General features: G+C 51.9%; 1 protein-coding gene across 9 annotated transcripts in view; it reads right to left on the reverse strand.

Annotated features, from left to right (window-relative positions):
* Window positions 1-16,046, reverse strand: part of HIVEP3 (HIVEP zinc finger 3) — a 287,982-nt gene that overhangs the window by 111,673 nt on the left and 160,263 nt on the right. For 2 of the 9 annotated variants that reach the window (XM_021528381.4, XM_085559877.1), the window contains exon 3: window positions 15,808-15,900. The exons of the other annotated variants lie outside the window; for them this stretch is intronic. The gene's annotated coding sequence lies outside the window, so the exon portion shown is untranslated. The remainder of the gene's footprint in view (window positions 1-15,807; window positions 15,901-16,046) is intronic. 9 annotated transcript variants of the gene reach the window in all.

Genomic DNA, 16,046 nt, shown 5'->3' on the forward strand with positions numbered 1-16,046 from the left:
GCTGGAGGAGCCAGGGGCAGAGGAGGTGTCTGGAGCCTCGGGGGTTAAGGCAGGCACAGCCCTGGGTAGAGCTCCAAACCCCCCTGGAGCAGAGCTCCAAACCCCCTGGAGCAGAGCTCCAAACCCCCTGGAGCAGAGCTCCAAACCTCCCTGGAGCAGAGCTCCAAACCCCCCTGGAGCAGAGCTGCAAACCCCCTGGAGCAGAGCTCCAAACCTTCCTGGAGGAGAGCTCCAAACCTTCCTGGAGGAGTGCTCCAAACGCCCCTGGAGCAGAGCTCCAAACACCCTGGAGCAGAGCTCCAAACCCCCCTGGAGCAGAGCTCCAAACCCCCCTGGAGCAGAGCTCCAAACACCCTGGAGCAGAGCTCCAAACCCCCCTGGAGCAGAGCTCCAAACACCCTGGAGCAGAGCTCCAAACCCCCTGGAGCAGAGCTCCAAACCCCCTGGAGCAGAGCTGCAAACCCCCTGGAGCAGAGCTCCAAACCTCCCTGGAGCAGAGCTCCAAACCCCCTGGAGCAGAGCTCCAAACCTTCCTGGAGGAGTGCTCCAAACCCCCTGGAGCAGAGCTCCAAACCCCCTGGAGCAGAGCTCCAAACCTTCCTGGAGGAGAGCTCCAAACCCCCTGGAGCAGAGCTCCAAACCTTCCTGGAGGAGAGCTCCAAACCTTCCTGGAGGAGAGCTCCAAACCTTCCTGGAGCAGAGCTCCAAACCCCCCTGGAGCAGAGCTCCAAACCCCCCTGGAGCAGAGCTCCAAACCTTCCTGGAGGAGAGCTCCAAACCTTCCTGGAGCAGAGCTCCAAACCCCCTGGAGCAGAGCTCCAAACCCCCTGGAGCAGAGCTCCAAACCCCCTGGAGCAGAGCTCCAAACCCCCCTGGAGCAGAGCTCCAAACCTTCCTGGAGCAGAGCTCCAAACCTTCCTGGAGCAGAGCTCCAAACCTTCCTGGAGGAGAGCTCCAAACCCCCCTGGAGCAGAGCTCCAAACCCCCCTGGAGCAGAGCTCCAAACCCTCCTGGATCAGATCTCCAAAACCCCTGGAGCAGAGCTCCAAACCCTCATGGATCAGATCTCCAAACCCCCTGGAGCAGAGCTCCCAACCTCCTTCCCAGGGTGTCTGGGGAGGCTTCACCCCCGGGGCAGGCAGACCCGGAGGGTGATGCATGCAGAATTAAAACCTGGATAAATAATTAATTGCTGAGCTCATCAGATTGGAGGAATGTGTCCGGGGGCAGGCTCTGCTCCACCGTGAATTTCTGCCCTGGGTGCCACATCCCCCTGTGGCCATCAAATCCCTGGGTGCCACATCCCTCGGTGGCCAGCAGCCACCCCGGAGGGCTGGCACAGCCTGAGCAGTGCCAAACCAACCGAGAGCCCCCAGAGAGCCCAAAAATAAAGTGAGAAGCAACTCGGAGTCACTTAGGAAGGTAATTATTGAAGGTAACTAGTACAATTAAATGATGAAGGTAATTATTGAAATGCAAATCATCAAATACCTACAGCAGGGAGAAAGCCTTTCCTCTGCTCTCGGTGACCAAGAGCCCTCGATAGTGGCACAAATCTGCCCAGGAAAAGCTCCAAACGCCCCAGGAAAGGCTCCAAACACACCTGGGTTAACCCTTTCCCTTCCCTCCGCCTGCCAGGGTGAGCCCGGGGCTGGGAGCACGCGGTTTCCCAGGAATGTGGGATTCCAGCCAGGGATGTGGGGGCTGATTCTCAATCAGTGCTGAACAACAGGGAACGGGAATTAAAGTTTATCCTGCGTTGCAGGGCTCTGGGGCATCCTCCCAACTCATCCGGGAGCTGGGAAAGCCACGGGGTCCCGTGACCCACAGCTCATCTGGGATCAGGTGGGATCCAGTGATCCACAGCTCATCTTTGATCAGGAGAACCAATGGGATCCAGTGATCCACAGCTCCCTGTGAGCAGGATGGGATCCAGTGATCCACAGCTCATCTGGGATCAGGATGGGATCCAGTGATCCACAGCTCATCTTTGATCAGGAGAACTGATGGGATCCAGTGATCCACAGCTCATTGTGAGCAAGAGAAATTATGGGATCCATTGATCCACAGCTCCCAACCCCTCAGTGATCAGGAGAACTGATGGGATCCAGTGATCCGCAGCTCCCAACCCCTCAGTGAAGAGGAGAACCGATGGGATCCAGTGATCCACAGCTCATTTGGGATCAGGATGGGATCCAGTGATCCACAACTGATCTTTGATCAGGAGAACTGATGGGATCCAGTGATCCACAGCTCCCTGTGAGCAGGATGGGATCCAGTGATCCACAGCTCCCAACCCCTCAGTGAACAGGAGAACTGATGGGATCCAGTAATCCACAGATCATCTGGGAGCAGGATGGGATCCAGTGATCCACAGCTGATCTTTGATCAGGAGAACTGATGGGATCCAGTGATCCACAGCTCCCAGCAGCGGCCCTGTCCAGCCTCAGGGCTGGGGCAGATCCGCAGGAATCTGATCCCCCAGTGTAGGAAGCGCAGCCAGAGCAGAAATTTTGGGTTTATTCTCCACTCATGGTGAAATTGAGCAGCCCAGGCTGCAGCTTGGTGAGGGTTAATAAAGTGCTCAGGTGGGACCTCGCTGCTTCGCGCTGCTCCTGCAGGATGGGTTTGGCGCTCTCTGGAGAACCTTCCCCAATTTCTGAGCGCTGTTTGACCCCATGATGCAGAAATTCCGCAGTTTCTGGGAGGAACACCCGACACCCGTGGCTCTGCCCCCACAGCAGCCCCAGTGGGGCACGGGGAGGCTCCCTTGGGGTACCACAGCCCAGGGTGGTGCCACCTCCGAGCCCGGGCTCAGCTCCCAGCTCTGATGGATGCACACGGGAGCACAAAGCCTTTGCTGCCAGCTGGGCCACGGTCAGACCCCGCAGGCAGCAGAGCGCGGCCACGGCGCTGAATTCATCCAGAACCCCAAAGCTCCAGCCCGGGGAGACTGCAAAGCAGCCAGCACCTCAGCTGGCACTTCCCCTTCCTTCCCTAGAGCCCTAAGAGCTGCAAAACGCATCCCAAAACCTGCAAAACGCATCTTAAACCAGCAAAATGTGACCTAAACCAGCAAAATGCATCCCAAAACCTGCAAAATACATCCTAAACCAGCAAAATGTATCCTAAAAGGTGCAAAATGCATCCTAAAACCTGGATAATGTATCCTAAAACCTGCAAAACGCATCCTAAACCAGCAAAATGCATTCCAAAACCTGCAAAATACATCCTAAACCAGCAAAATACATCCCAAAACCTGCAAAATGCATCCCAAAATCTGCAAAATATATCCTAAACCAGCAAATTGCATCGTAAAAGCTACAAAATGCATCTTAAAAGCTGCAAAATGCATCCCAACACCTGTAAAACGTATCCTAAACCAGCAAAATGCATCCCTAAAACTGCAAAACGCATCCTAAACCAGCAAAATGTATCCTAAGAGCTGCAAAATACATCTTAAACCAGCAAAATGCATCCTAAGACAGCAAAAGGCATCCTAAATGCTACAAAATGCATCCTAAAAGGTGCAAAATGCATCCCAAAACCTGCAAAATGCCTTCTAAAAGCTGCAAACTGCACCCTAAAGCAGCAGAATTCATCCTAAGCCAGCAAAATGCATCCTAAACCTGTAAAATTCATCCTAATCCAGCAAAATGAATCCCAAAACCTGCAAAATATATCCTTAACCAGCAAAATGCACCCTAAAAGCTACAAAATGCATCCTAAACCAGCAAAATGCATCCCAAATCCTGCAAAATTAATCGTAAAACAGTAAAATGCATCCTAAACCAGCAAAATGCTTTGCAAAACCTGTAAAATGCATCCTAGACCAGCAAAATTAATCCTAAACCACCAAAATCTGTCCCAAATCCTGCAAAATTCATCCTAAACCAGTAAAATGCATCCTAAGTCAGCAAAATGCATCCCCAAACCTGTAAAATGCATCACAGACCAGCAAAATTTATCCTAAAAGCTGCAAAATACATCCTAAACCAAAAATCATCTGAAACCTGCAAAATTCATCCCAAACCTGCAAAATTCATCCCAAAACCTGCAAAAAGCATTCCAAAACCTGCAAAAAGCATTCTAAACCAGCAAAATTCACCCTAAACCAGCAAAATTCATCCCAAAACCTGTAAAATTCATCCTAAAACATGCAAAATGCATCATAAACCAGCAAAATTCATCATAAAACTTGCAAAATTCATCCCAAAACCTACAAAAAGCATTCTCAAACCTGCAAAATGCACCCTAAGCCAGCAAAATTCATCCTAAAACTTGCAAAATTCATCCCAAACCTGCATAATGCATCCCAAGACCTGCAAAAAGCATTCTAAAACCTGCAAAATGCACCCTAAGCCAGCCAAATTCATCCTAAACCAGCAAAATTCATCCTAAAACTTGCAAAATTCATCCCAAACCTGCAAAATGCATCCTAAACCAGCAAACTTCATCCCAAAAGCTGTGTAATGCATCCTAAACCAGCGATATGCATCCCAAGACCTGCAAAAAGCATTCTAAAACCTGCAAAATGCACCCTAAGCCAGCCAAATTCATCCTAAAACTTGCAAAATTCATCCCAAAGCTGCATAATGCATTCCAAACCAGCAAACTTCATCCCAAAACCTGCAAAATGCATCCTAAACCAGTGAAATGCATCCCAAGACCTGCAAAAAGCACTCTAAAACCTGCAAAATGCACCCTAAGCCAGAAAAATTCATCCTAAAACTTGCAAAATTCATCCCAAAGCTGCATAATGCATCCCAAACCAGCAAACTTCATCCCAAAAGCTGTGTAATGCATCCTAAACCAGTGAAATGCATCCCAAGACCTGCAAAAAGCATTCTAAAACCTGCAAAATGCACCCTAAGCCAGAAAAATTCATCCTAAACCAGCAAAATGCATCCCAAGACCTGCAAAAAGCATTCTAAAACCTGCAAAATGCACCCTAAGCCAGCAAAATTCATCCTAAACCAGCAAAACTCATCCTAAAACTTGCAAAATTCATCCCAAAGCTGCTTAATGCATCCTAAACCTGACCCTGCGGGGTTTTGCTCCGGCAGGAACCCAGCCCTGCCTTGGGGTGATGGAGAACCTCTCCTGACTGGCAGTGCTGCTTTCACCCCTGCTGCTGTTCCTGCCCTGAACCACCCCAGCTCCATCCTCAGCAGCTTCCCACGGGTGCTTTGAGGCTTTGGGGTTCATGGCCACGGTTCCCCAAAGCCAGCCTCAGGCACGGGAATCCACCCCTGGCCACTCCACCACGGCCGTGGCTCGGCTGTGGGACCATTCAGGGACACCCATTCATGGATCCAACCCCCCCACCACAAATCCCACCCTTCTCCAACTTCTCACATTCCTCCAACGACACCCTGTCTCTTCCGACTTATTTCCCCCCTCTTCAAAACAAAAGCTGATTGATTTATTATTTTTTTTTTAGTCCCAACACCGACCCCTCCTTTCCCAGCCTGCCGGGGGCTCTTCTCTGCCCTTTCCCTTCAGCTGTTCCTCGCCTCCATGGGAAACAGAGCCAGCAAAACCCTCCTGGAAACGCTGTTCCCAATTAAATCCGGCCCTGACGAAGCCGCTATCGCAGGCACTTGCTGCAGATATTCCTCCCTAGAAGAGCTCGCAGCCTTTCCTTGATGAACCCCCAAGCATAACAGTTTCCACAGCGATTACAGAGCAGGCAGCCACGCCAGAAATAACACGGAGAAATGGAAAACATCCCCTGCTCTGCCTCTCTCACACACCCAGCGGGAGGAGAGGCTGCCCCAGCGCTGGGGACGGGGACAAAGCCAGCCCTGAGCAGCAGAGGATGGACACGGAGCCAAAGCAGCGCCCTTGGAGTAAATCCCGCTGTGGTGGGTGGAGGAACGAGCCATGCAAAGCAGCCAAATTGAAAATATTCAGGATATTTTATCCACCTGAGGCTCAGGTGGTCTGGCCTGCTTTGGGAAAGGTGATTTGAGCTCTGGGGCAGCAGCAGGAAGGGGAAGGGCCAGGTCTGTGGATTCCCCTGAGTTGATTTGGTGATTTGGGGTCTGTGCTGTGCAGAGCTGCAGGTCCCATCCCTGTGTTATAAATGAAAATTTGTCTAGCCAAATTAAAATGGAAAAATAAAATATTTATCTTGCAATCAAATTCTATCTAGACAACCACAAGGAAAGAACAGAGCTGAGCCTGGGGTCTGCCCTGGGTGTGCCACAAGGAATCAGCCTCAGGAGAGGGTTCCCCCATGCCCACACACCTCCATCCTGGCACAGGCGGGTTTTAGAGGGAAAATTCCTCCTGAGGCCAAGATTTCAGCAATCAGTCTTTTCTTCCATTCAGAGTCTATTGGTTAATAAGATTTTCTTTTTTGGTGATGAGGGAGAACAATTCAGTGTCCGGAGTTTGTTGAATTTCTTGATGAAATTTACGGGAATTTGGGAATGCTGTATTCACCTGGATCTGCCTGAGGATTTCCATGATTTCCATCTCGAGTCGTTCAGGCGACGATCAGCGCCTGGGGTCCCGTACCTCTCCAGCCATGGCCCATCCCCATCTCCTGGCCAAGCCACATCCTTTTATATATAAATCAGGTTCTAATTTCTAATATACACCAGGTCTCGCCTGTGAGGGTGGGGGGGATTCCGAATACAAACGTGTATACTCTAACAAATATTTAATATTATATATATTATACTAGAAATGGCGCATATTATATCTACTACACATAACACCTGTGGAGCTGTCGGTGCATTCCCAGCACGTTCCCGTGCTCCCATTCCATCCCCACCACGCTGTGCCTCTGACTTTCCACATTTATTGACCAGAACCCTGGTTTTGTTCCAGCAAACACCTCTCCAAAGCTATTTCCTGCACCAAGTGCCCTCCCCAGTCAAACTCTTTACTCTCAAGGAAATAACAAATTCAGTGCCTTTTTTTTTCCTCAATAAAACCTGAAATTTTTGCTCCCCAGAACCCTCCTCCATCCCTCTTGTCCCCATGTCCCTCCAGAGCCCTCCTGAGCTCTGGAAGAGCCCAACAAATTATTTCTGTGTCAAAGGACCAGGTTTACCACCTGGATTGGAATCTGGGATTATTAAAGCACACGTCCAAAGACACTGCTCCCTATGCTCTGGTTGGGCAAAAATGGGTTCAAAAATCAAAAAAAAAAAAAACCCTGAAGAGCCAGGATTTTTGGTGAGAGGTTTTGTGCTTGATACAACTTCCCAATTCCCAATCTCCCACCCATCCCTGCCCTTGGCAGTGGGAGCCATTCCCTGGCTCCTGTCCCTTGTCCCCAGTCCCTGCCCAGCTCTCCTGGAGCCACATCCACACCCAGAGGCCTCCCAGATCCACCCTGGATGCCAGCAGAGCCTCACTCCAGTCCCAGGGAACAGGATCAGGGCATTCCTGCCAGTTTAATTCACAAATTTCTCTCTCTACACCTGTTCACCTAAAGCATTCAACTGCGGGTTCACGTTTTGGCTGCCACCTCCGAGCCCGGGCTCAGCTCCCAGCTCTGATGGATGCACACGGGAGCACAAAGCCTTTGCTGCCAGCTGGGCCACGGTCAGACCCCGCAGGCAGCAGAGCGTGGCCACGGCGCTGAATTCATCCAGAACCCCAAAACTCCAGCCCGGGGAGACTGCAAAGCAGCCAGCACCTCAGCTGGCACTTCCCCTTCGCTTCCCTAGAGCCCTAAGAGCTGCAAAACGCATCCCAAAACCTGCAAAACGTATCCTAAACCAGCAAAACGCATCCTAAACCAGCAAAACGCATCCCAAAACCAGCAAAACGCATCCTAAACCAGCAAAATGTGACCTAAACCAGCAAAATGCATCCCAAAACCTGCAAAACGCATCCCAAAACCTGTAAAACGCATCCTAAACCAGCAAAATGTGACCTAAACCAGCAAAATGTGACCTAAACCAGCAAAATGCATCCCAAAACCTGTAAAATGCATCCTAAACTAGGAAAATGTGACCTAAACCAGCAAAACGCATCCCAAAACCTGCAAAATACATCCTAAACCAGCAAAATACATCACAAAACCTGCAAAATGTATCCCAAAACCTGCAAAATATATCCTAAACCTGCAAAATGCATCCTAAACCAGCAAAAATGCATCCCAAAGCCAGCAAAATGCATCCCAACACCTGTAAAATGCATCCTAAACCAGCAAAATGTAACCTAAACCAGCAAAATACACTCCAAAACCTGCAAAATACATCCTAAACCAGCAAAACGCATCCTAAACCAGCAAAATGTATCCTAAAAGGTGCAAAATGCATCCTAAACCCTGAAAAATGTATCCTAAACCAGTGAAACGCATCCTAAACCAGCAAAATGTATCTTAAAACTACAAAATGTATCCTAAAAGGTGCAAAATGCATCCTAAAACCTGAAAAATGTATCCTAAACCAGTGAAACGCATCCTAAAACCTGAAAAATGCATCCCAAAACCTGCAAAATACATTCTAAACCAGCAAAACGCATCCTAAACCAGCAAAATGTATCCTAAAAGGTGCAAAATGCATCCCAAACCAGCAAAATGCAGCCCAAAACCTGCAAAAATTGTCCTAAAAGCTACAAACTGCATTCCAAAAGGTGCAAAATGCACCCTACAACCTGCAAACTGCATCCTAAACCAGCAGAATTAATCCTAAACCAGAAAAATTCATCCTAAACCAGCAAAATGCACCCTAAAAGCAACAAAATGCATCCTAAAACCTGCAAAATGCATCCCTAACCAGCAAAGTGCATCCCAAAACCTGCACAATGCCTTCTAAAAGCTACAAACTGCATCCTAAAAGCTGCAAAATGCACCCTAAACCTGCAAAATTCATCCTAAGCCAGCAGAATTCATCCTAAACCAGCAAAATGCATCCCAAACCTGCGAAATTCCTCCTGAAAGCTGCAAAATGCAGCCAAAAATGAGCAAAATGCTTCCTAAATCAGCAAAATGCATCTGAAAACCTTCAAAATGATAAGAATAAATAAATAAAATAATACATAATAAAGAATAATAAAGGATAAATCAAGAATAATAAATAAACCTCTTTTATTGTTGTTAATAATAATAATAATAATAATAATAATATGGTTTTTTAATTTATAATAATTTTTTTTTAAAGAAAACCTGCAGGGTTTTGCTCTGGCACAAACCCAGCCCTGCCTTGAGGTGAGGGAGAACCTCTCCAGACTGGCAGTGCTGCTTTCACCCTGCTGCTGTTCCTGCCCCTGAACCACCCCAGCTCCATCCTCAGCAGCTTCCCACGGGCGCTTTGAGGCTTTGGAGTTCATGGAATTTGGCAGGATTGCCCTGGCGTGGCACAGAGCAGGGCAGGGAGCTCCCCTGGCACTGAGGATGCTGCAAAGGTGAGGGTGAGGAGCCAGCCTGGGTTCAGGTAAAATCTTCAGTGATCCTTGGGTCTCTTTTTGCCTTTTCAGACATTTTTGGGGTTGCTGCTGTGCCCGTAGAGATGCCCCAGCCATGAGTGGTGAACAGAGCTTTAATTAGTGGGGAGCTTTAATTAATGAGGCTGAGCCAGGCTGGGAGAGCTGGGGGTGCTCCCTGGAGAGGAGAAGCTCCAGGGAGAGCTCAGAGCCCCTGCAGGGCCTGGAGGGGCTCCAGGAGAGCTGGAGAGGGACTGGGGACAAGGATGGAGGGACAGGAGCCAGGGAATGGCTCCCACTGCCAGAGGGCAGGGCTGGGTGGGAGATTGGGAATTGGGAATTGTTCCCTGGCAGGGTGGGCAGGGGCTGGGCTGGAATTCCCAGAGCAGCTGTGGCTGCCCCTGGATCCCTGGCAGTGCCCAAGGCCAGGCTGGAGATGGTGGGAGCCATCCCTGCCCATTGGGATTTTGAAGTTCCCACCTAAAGCAGTTTGGGATTCTGTGACAGTCCTTCCCTGTGCCTGAAGCACTTCCACCGCCATTTACTGGGAATACCATTGAAAATAGCAGCCGTTTATTTTTATTTAGTGTTTTTCCCCCTGCTGGAAAAAAACCAAAAACCTCTGTGGTCTTTTGCAAACTGCTGTGGGGGGAGTGTGGCAATGCTCCTGGGAGGGAGGGAGAATATTTTTAACCCCATTTTACAGAAGTGGGAACTGAGGCACGCACTTTTCCACAGGAGAAGATTGGCCCCAAGCCCTTTTGAATCCTTGCAGGATGACTTCCAGCAGAGATCCTCGCTCCCAGAAGAAGCACACACTTATTCCAGACTACAGTGGTCACTCTGTTGTGCCCCAGCCAATTTTCTCACGTAAACAGAGCGGTGAAGAGTGGTTTCTCTTCAGGTTTTGTTAATTTTAGCCTGAGAAAGTCATGAAGGAAATACCTCAGCACCACGGGCAAGATGGTGGGAGGTAATTAAACACCCAGCTCCGCTTTCCTCCCAGCTCAGAGCAGCCTCACGTTCGCTGGAGGCATCTCCAGCTCTATTTTTGCCCCTGGTTCCAGCCTGACCTTGCCCTGCTCTGTTTTGTTCCCCAGACAAACACTCCCCACCTCCAGGGCAAAGGCACCTTCCTCCCAAACACAGCCCAAACTTTATCTGCCTCTCCAAAACGTGCAAAAATCCAGCAGATTTTCAGTGGGTTCTCAAATGCACCCCAAAAAAGCTCTGTCCTGCCCCTCCACGCCCCTCCTCCCAGTTCAGAGCAGCTGGGGTGCCAAGAGGCCTCAAACCCGAGTCATTTGCTGCACAAAGAATTAAAGAATCACCGAGCTCAGCGTGGCTGAAGGGTCCCAGGGGTGTTGATCAGATTTACAGCCCTGGGACAAAAGGGACAAGTCCAATTTCCAGCCCAGCTCCTGATTTACAGGTGAAGGGACCATTCCAAAAGCATCCATGGGAATCCATCCACGTGGACTTTAGGAATATTTCTTATTTTTCATTTCTATTCGACTCATTTTAGCCAAATCTTTTGCTATAACTTTAATTTAGAATGCTATCACTTTAATTTGTAAATGTATTCAGTAAATATACAAATATTTCTATATAATATATATGAATTTATTCAGTAAATAAGCAAATATTTCTATATTTATATAGATATGAATTTATTCAATAAATATACAAATATTTCTATATAATATATATATATTTATTCAGTAAATATACAAATATTTATAAATAATAGATGGAAATTTATTCTGCTTGTCCCCAGAAAGGGAACAAACCCCAAAACCCTTGACTAAAGGGAACACAGGAAACCCGTGGGCAGCCATTTGAAGAGTCAGCAATGGCTCATGGAAAGCTCTGAGGCACATCCCTGCCAGTGCCAAACCCTCAGCTCTGTCCCGGGCTCCCTCTGCATCCCTTGGGATGCCCCAGGGAATGGGGAGATCCCTCCTATCCCACCCTTTTCCCTGGGAATCTCCCATTGCTTGAGGCAGGAGGAACCAGGCACCAATCCAGGGCTCAGGGGGTTCTTCCTGAACGCCTTGAAAGCTCCTAAAACCCCTCAGATCTTCTCGATTTCCAATGCCTCCCAGCCGAAATGAGAACCCCTGCATCACCTGCAGCAGGTGGATCCCACAGCTGAGGTCCTGCAACCCCTGAGGCAGAAATCTCTTCCCGATTCCCCTGAAAAGTGACAAGGAACAGTCACAGAGCTGCTGCCTGTGTGGCTCTGAGCCTTTGGGGAGAAAAGGTTCAGACCCTTCGGAACCCTCCACTGAGCAAGGCAAAGTTGGGCTTCAACCCTGGAGGGATTTGAGGGAATCACTGAAATCCCTTCAGCCCAAGCTTGCTGGGAAAAGGGCCAGGCTCGATTTTATGGGATTCTCCCAGGGTTTTCTCTCTGAACTGCAGCACCAAGTGAGGGCTCAGCAAAGCCCTGAATGTCTGGGTGCATCGAATGTGGGAGAGCCCCAAATCCCAGGTCTGAACTCAGCTGGATCCTCCTGATTTTTGGCAAAACTCTGCCTAAAATCTGCAGGATTACTGGAGAATGAGCAAAGTAACTGAAACCCCAAAGGCTGATAACACTTTAGCAAGCAGGTGACCCTCCAAAGTCCAGGAAAGGAATGATGGATGGGCTGAACGACAATTTAGGATCTGGAGACTGAGGAGCTGCTGAAGCTGAAAACCTCATTAGCACAAGGAAGGGTTTAATGAGGTTCCCCCCAGTGCTGAAGATGCTCTCCTCTGATTTTGGGCCCAAAACACTCCTAAAAAGCACCTGGGATGGAGCCTGGCTTCAAGGCAGTGAGCAGCAAGCAGCCCTGGCGTACAGCAAGTCCATTTTGGGAAGGTAGGAAAACCTGATCTCATGTTTTCCCCTCATTTATCCCAGCTCAAAAGTTGCCAAGCACTTCCCAGAAGGAAGGAAAGCGTCCCCAAACTGCAATTTTTCCGTCCAGCTGGAAACAAACAACAACAATAAAAAAAAAAAATGGTTACAAAAATACCAGCGAGGTCTTGAATGGGTTGGTTCCTGTTCCTCTGCGGGAAGAGGCTGCTCAGGTTTCCACTGTAAACACGCAGGGATGGCTGCGCCCATCCCAGCCGGCTCTGCGGGGCTCATCCCTCACCTGCTGCACCTGCGGGCCCTGCTCACCGCCTCTGAAAGCTCCAAAAAGTGAGAAATGGACCAAAAACCAGCACTGCAGGGGCTTCCGACAGCCCAGGCAGGAGAGGCTGAGCTTGGCCCGGGGCTTTGCACAGAAAACGAGGCAGCGTGGAGACCGAAGATGATTTATGGCCACATCCTCTCTCCCCAAATGTTTTCTGAGTGCCTGAACCCCCCCAGCCCCCTCGGCACGGACGCACAAAGCGCCCTTTGATGCTCGTTAGGAGCTTCACCTTCTGCAGGCTCGTAATTAGAGCCGGGCAGGATGAAAATCTCCTTTATTTGTCATTCCTGCCCCGACTGCAGGGAGCAGGATCGCAGCTGAGTGCCCTGGGAAAGCCCAATTTCTGGAATTCCAGCCAGGGCACAGCGGGAGCACAAATAACCTCCGTCCTCTTGCAAGGTGGTCTCAGCTCAGCGAGGAACGGCCCCGGATTAACGAGCCAGAGGTGGGAAGGGAGAGCTCAGCAAATGGAACAGGCAGGGTGGAAAACAGAATAAACATTTCCCTGCATCCCAAGCAGCCCCGCAGATCCCAGCAGAGCCATAAAATCCCCTAACAAGCAGCCTTTCTAAAGGCACGGACAATGAATGGTGCTGAATGTATATTGGAAATAAATCGCTCTCCTTCCCAGAGGGTAATTTTCCTTTTTTCCCTCCGTTTGACCCTCCCCTTGCCAAGAAACCCGAGGCTTTGAGGCGCTCTAGAGGCTGCTGAGGCGCTTTCGGTGTTCAACACGTGCGGCCAGAAGTTCCGACAGCGGAGCCGGAGGCAGCGGGAGCCCCGGCGGGCGGGGGGCCGCGGGAAGGCGGCGGAAAATCAACTTTGCTGAGGCAGGAGCAGCCGGGCACGGCGCTGGGACCGTGCCAGGGACGCGCGGGGAGATCCCAGGAGCCCCTCACGAGCGGGCTGCCACCCAATCCCCGGGATGGCCGCGGTGATTTCCCTCCAGGACACGCTTCCCTCTGCCTCGGCTTCCCGGGAAAGCTCCCAGGGCAGCGCCGCCCCGGCCCCGCGGCCCGGGGGAGGTTTCTCAACAGCGCTTCTGTTGTTCTCTTCAGGATAAATGTTATTTTCGGGAGCGCCGCTGCCGGGACTCACCCGCGGCTCCCCGGAGTGGTTCCCCACATCCGATCACGCTGCCCCGAACACTGAGCCATTCTCCTGGCCCGTGTTTTCCGAGAGAGAACTCCAAACATTTGGGATTTCTCTGCCCCCCAGCCCAGCCCGGCTGGGAACTGCCTGGCCAGCAGAACCAGAACTCTGCGCTCCTCGCCCCTCCCGCACCTGGGGCAGGCTCCGGGCAGGGCAGGGGGCACAGGAACCCTCCGAGAACCTCGTTCCGTGCTCAAAGCGGGGGAAGGAGCGGCACCACGCTCCTGGCATGGAGGAGGACCAGCGCAGGCAAGGGAGAAGCGCCCGCGGTGGAGGAGGATGAAAATGGTCACTCACGGGGATGAACCCCCTTCCTTCGGGCTGCAGGAACTTCCCCGGGCTCCTCGGAGGATTTCTGGGGGGCTGCACCACACTTGTGCCCCAGAGGTCACAGCCCCAGCCCTGCTGCAGCATTTTGCTGCCAACACGCTCATTAATTAATCACCCAGTAACTCCTGCAAGTTGTTTTTTGTTTTGTTTTGTTTTTTTTTTCTCTGATGCACAGTCACACAGGCCCTCTACAGATTTTGGGCTTCTGCAGAGAAACCTTCACCAGCCGCAGGGCAAAGGCTGGGGGCAGAAATCCTGGGAACGGGTCAGAACAGCACAGCTCAACCCCCCTGTCCCGCCCCAGGTCTCTGCACCCTCCCCTGGAGGGATGAAAGAAATCCTATTTCCAGCACCCCTGCAGCTAAGAAGGGCACGGCAGAAGGGGCTGAGGACAATGTGACATTTTGGAGCCTTCTGACACCCGTGAGCCGAGTGAGAATCGCAGCATCCCACCGACCCCAGCTGCTCTGGCTGAGGAAACGCGCTCTGCTGCCGCCGGGAACATTTTCCCACAAGAATCCACAGGACAAGTCCCCGAAGCACCGGGACTGTGAGGAAAACACGAGTCCCCACAAGCACAAACACCTTCCTGGAGGGTCAGTGACGCCAAATAAATCGGGAGAGGTGGGAGCCGGGACAGAGGGGCCTGCAGGACGGCCAGCCAGCCGAGGTAAAACCTGGCTCCGTGCCCTGCCAGGAACAATCCTCCGGCGCCGGGGAAACTCAGAGCCTGGGAGCTGCAGGTGATCCCCGGGCGGCGGAGCAGGGCTCGGATTGTATTGCTCACACCATAAATCACCGTGTCAGCTGGCCCGGCCGCTTCCACGAGCCAGCCTGGGACCGGCTGGAAGTGCCAGCCCCCCTCAGCACGGCCGGGGAGCTCGGGAACGAGAAGGGGAAAAGCAAACCACGCACAACGCCTTTTTCCGGAATAACAATGCCCGCATTTGCATAGAGCAGCTCAGCCCGGGAGGCACCGAGCGCACCTCTGGGCGCATCAAAGGCGTTATTAATTTCCATCGAGGAGAATTAAGGAGCTTAACTCGTTAGCGCTCATTTACTCAGCCTTAATGCATTTTTAAAGCTGCCTCATTTTCTGCTGATGAGCAGGTGCTAATCAAGGAACGCTTAAAAGGGATAAAACTCCCCGCGGGTCAAGCTCGGGGACAGCAGGTCCAGCCGCGGCTTGGGGACATCCAGCATCCTGCTTGGCAGGAGCTGCTGCAGGGGTTTCGCTGGCACAGCTCCTGTCGCATCACGTGTGGCCCCAGAACAACCCCTCGGCTCCCCGCTCGCTTTCCTGTGCGAGTGATAAGGAGGAAATCCGTCCCAGACAGGCAGACAGCTCAGCTCAGCCCCAGCGCCCGGCTCCTCATTAGGGCCGGCCGCCAATTAAGCGCCCGAGCTTTGTGGCGGTGCCAGCGCAGCCCCCGGAGGTGCTGGCGGCCGCTCAAGAGCCGCAACCTCCTCGGGGTGTCCAACAACGCGCTGCGCCCAGCAGGCACAAAAAACTAAAATCACCGACACCCAGCTGCTGGCTGCCCACTGCGGTGACCTCGGCGGCGGGCGCCCTTGTGGCACGGGTGCCGCTGCAGCCCTGCCGTGCCGTGCCGTGCCCTGCCGTGCCCTGCCGTGCCCTGCCGTGCCCTGCCGGCGCTGGGCACGGCGCACACGCGATGCACGAGCAGCACAGCCGCGCTCCGCGGGCGCGCACACGCACACGCGCGGGGCGACGCGCCCGCGTTACCTGCACTCGCCCCCCGCGCGGCAGCCGCGGCTCTCCCATGGCTCTGCCGGCGCCAGGCTGGACCCCGCGGCTCCAGGGGGATCTTCTGCCGCGCTGCAATAGAAAAGGTTGGTTTAAAGCTCCTTATTTGGGCAGTGATGTCAAGGGAAGTCGCTCGGGCAGCGCCTCCCCCTTTTTCCATTCACTCCACATTGTTTCCTGTTGTCAAGCGGCGGCTGCGGCTCCGCGCGCGGCCGCGG

Source organism: Lonchura striata, chromosome 23, assembly GCF_050655825.1.
Source record: "Lonchura striata isolate lonStrDom1 chromosome 23, ASM5065582v1, whole genome shotgun sequence".
NCBI lineage: Eukaryota > Metazoa > Chordata > Aves > Passeriformes > Estrildidae > Lonchura > Lonchura striata.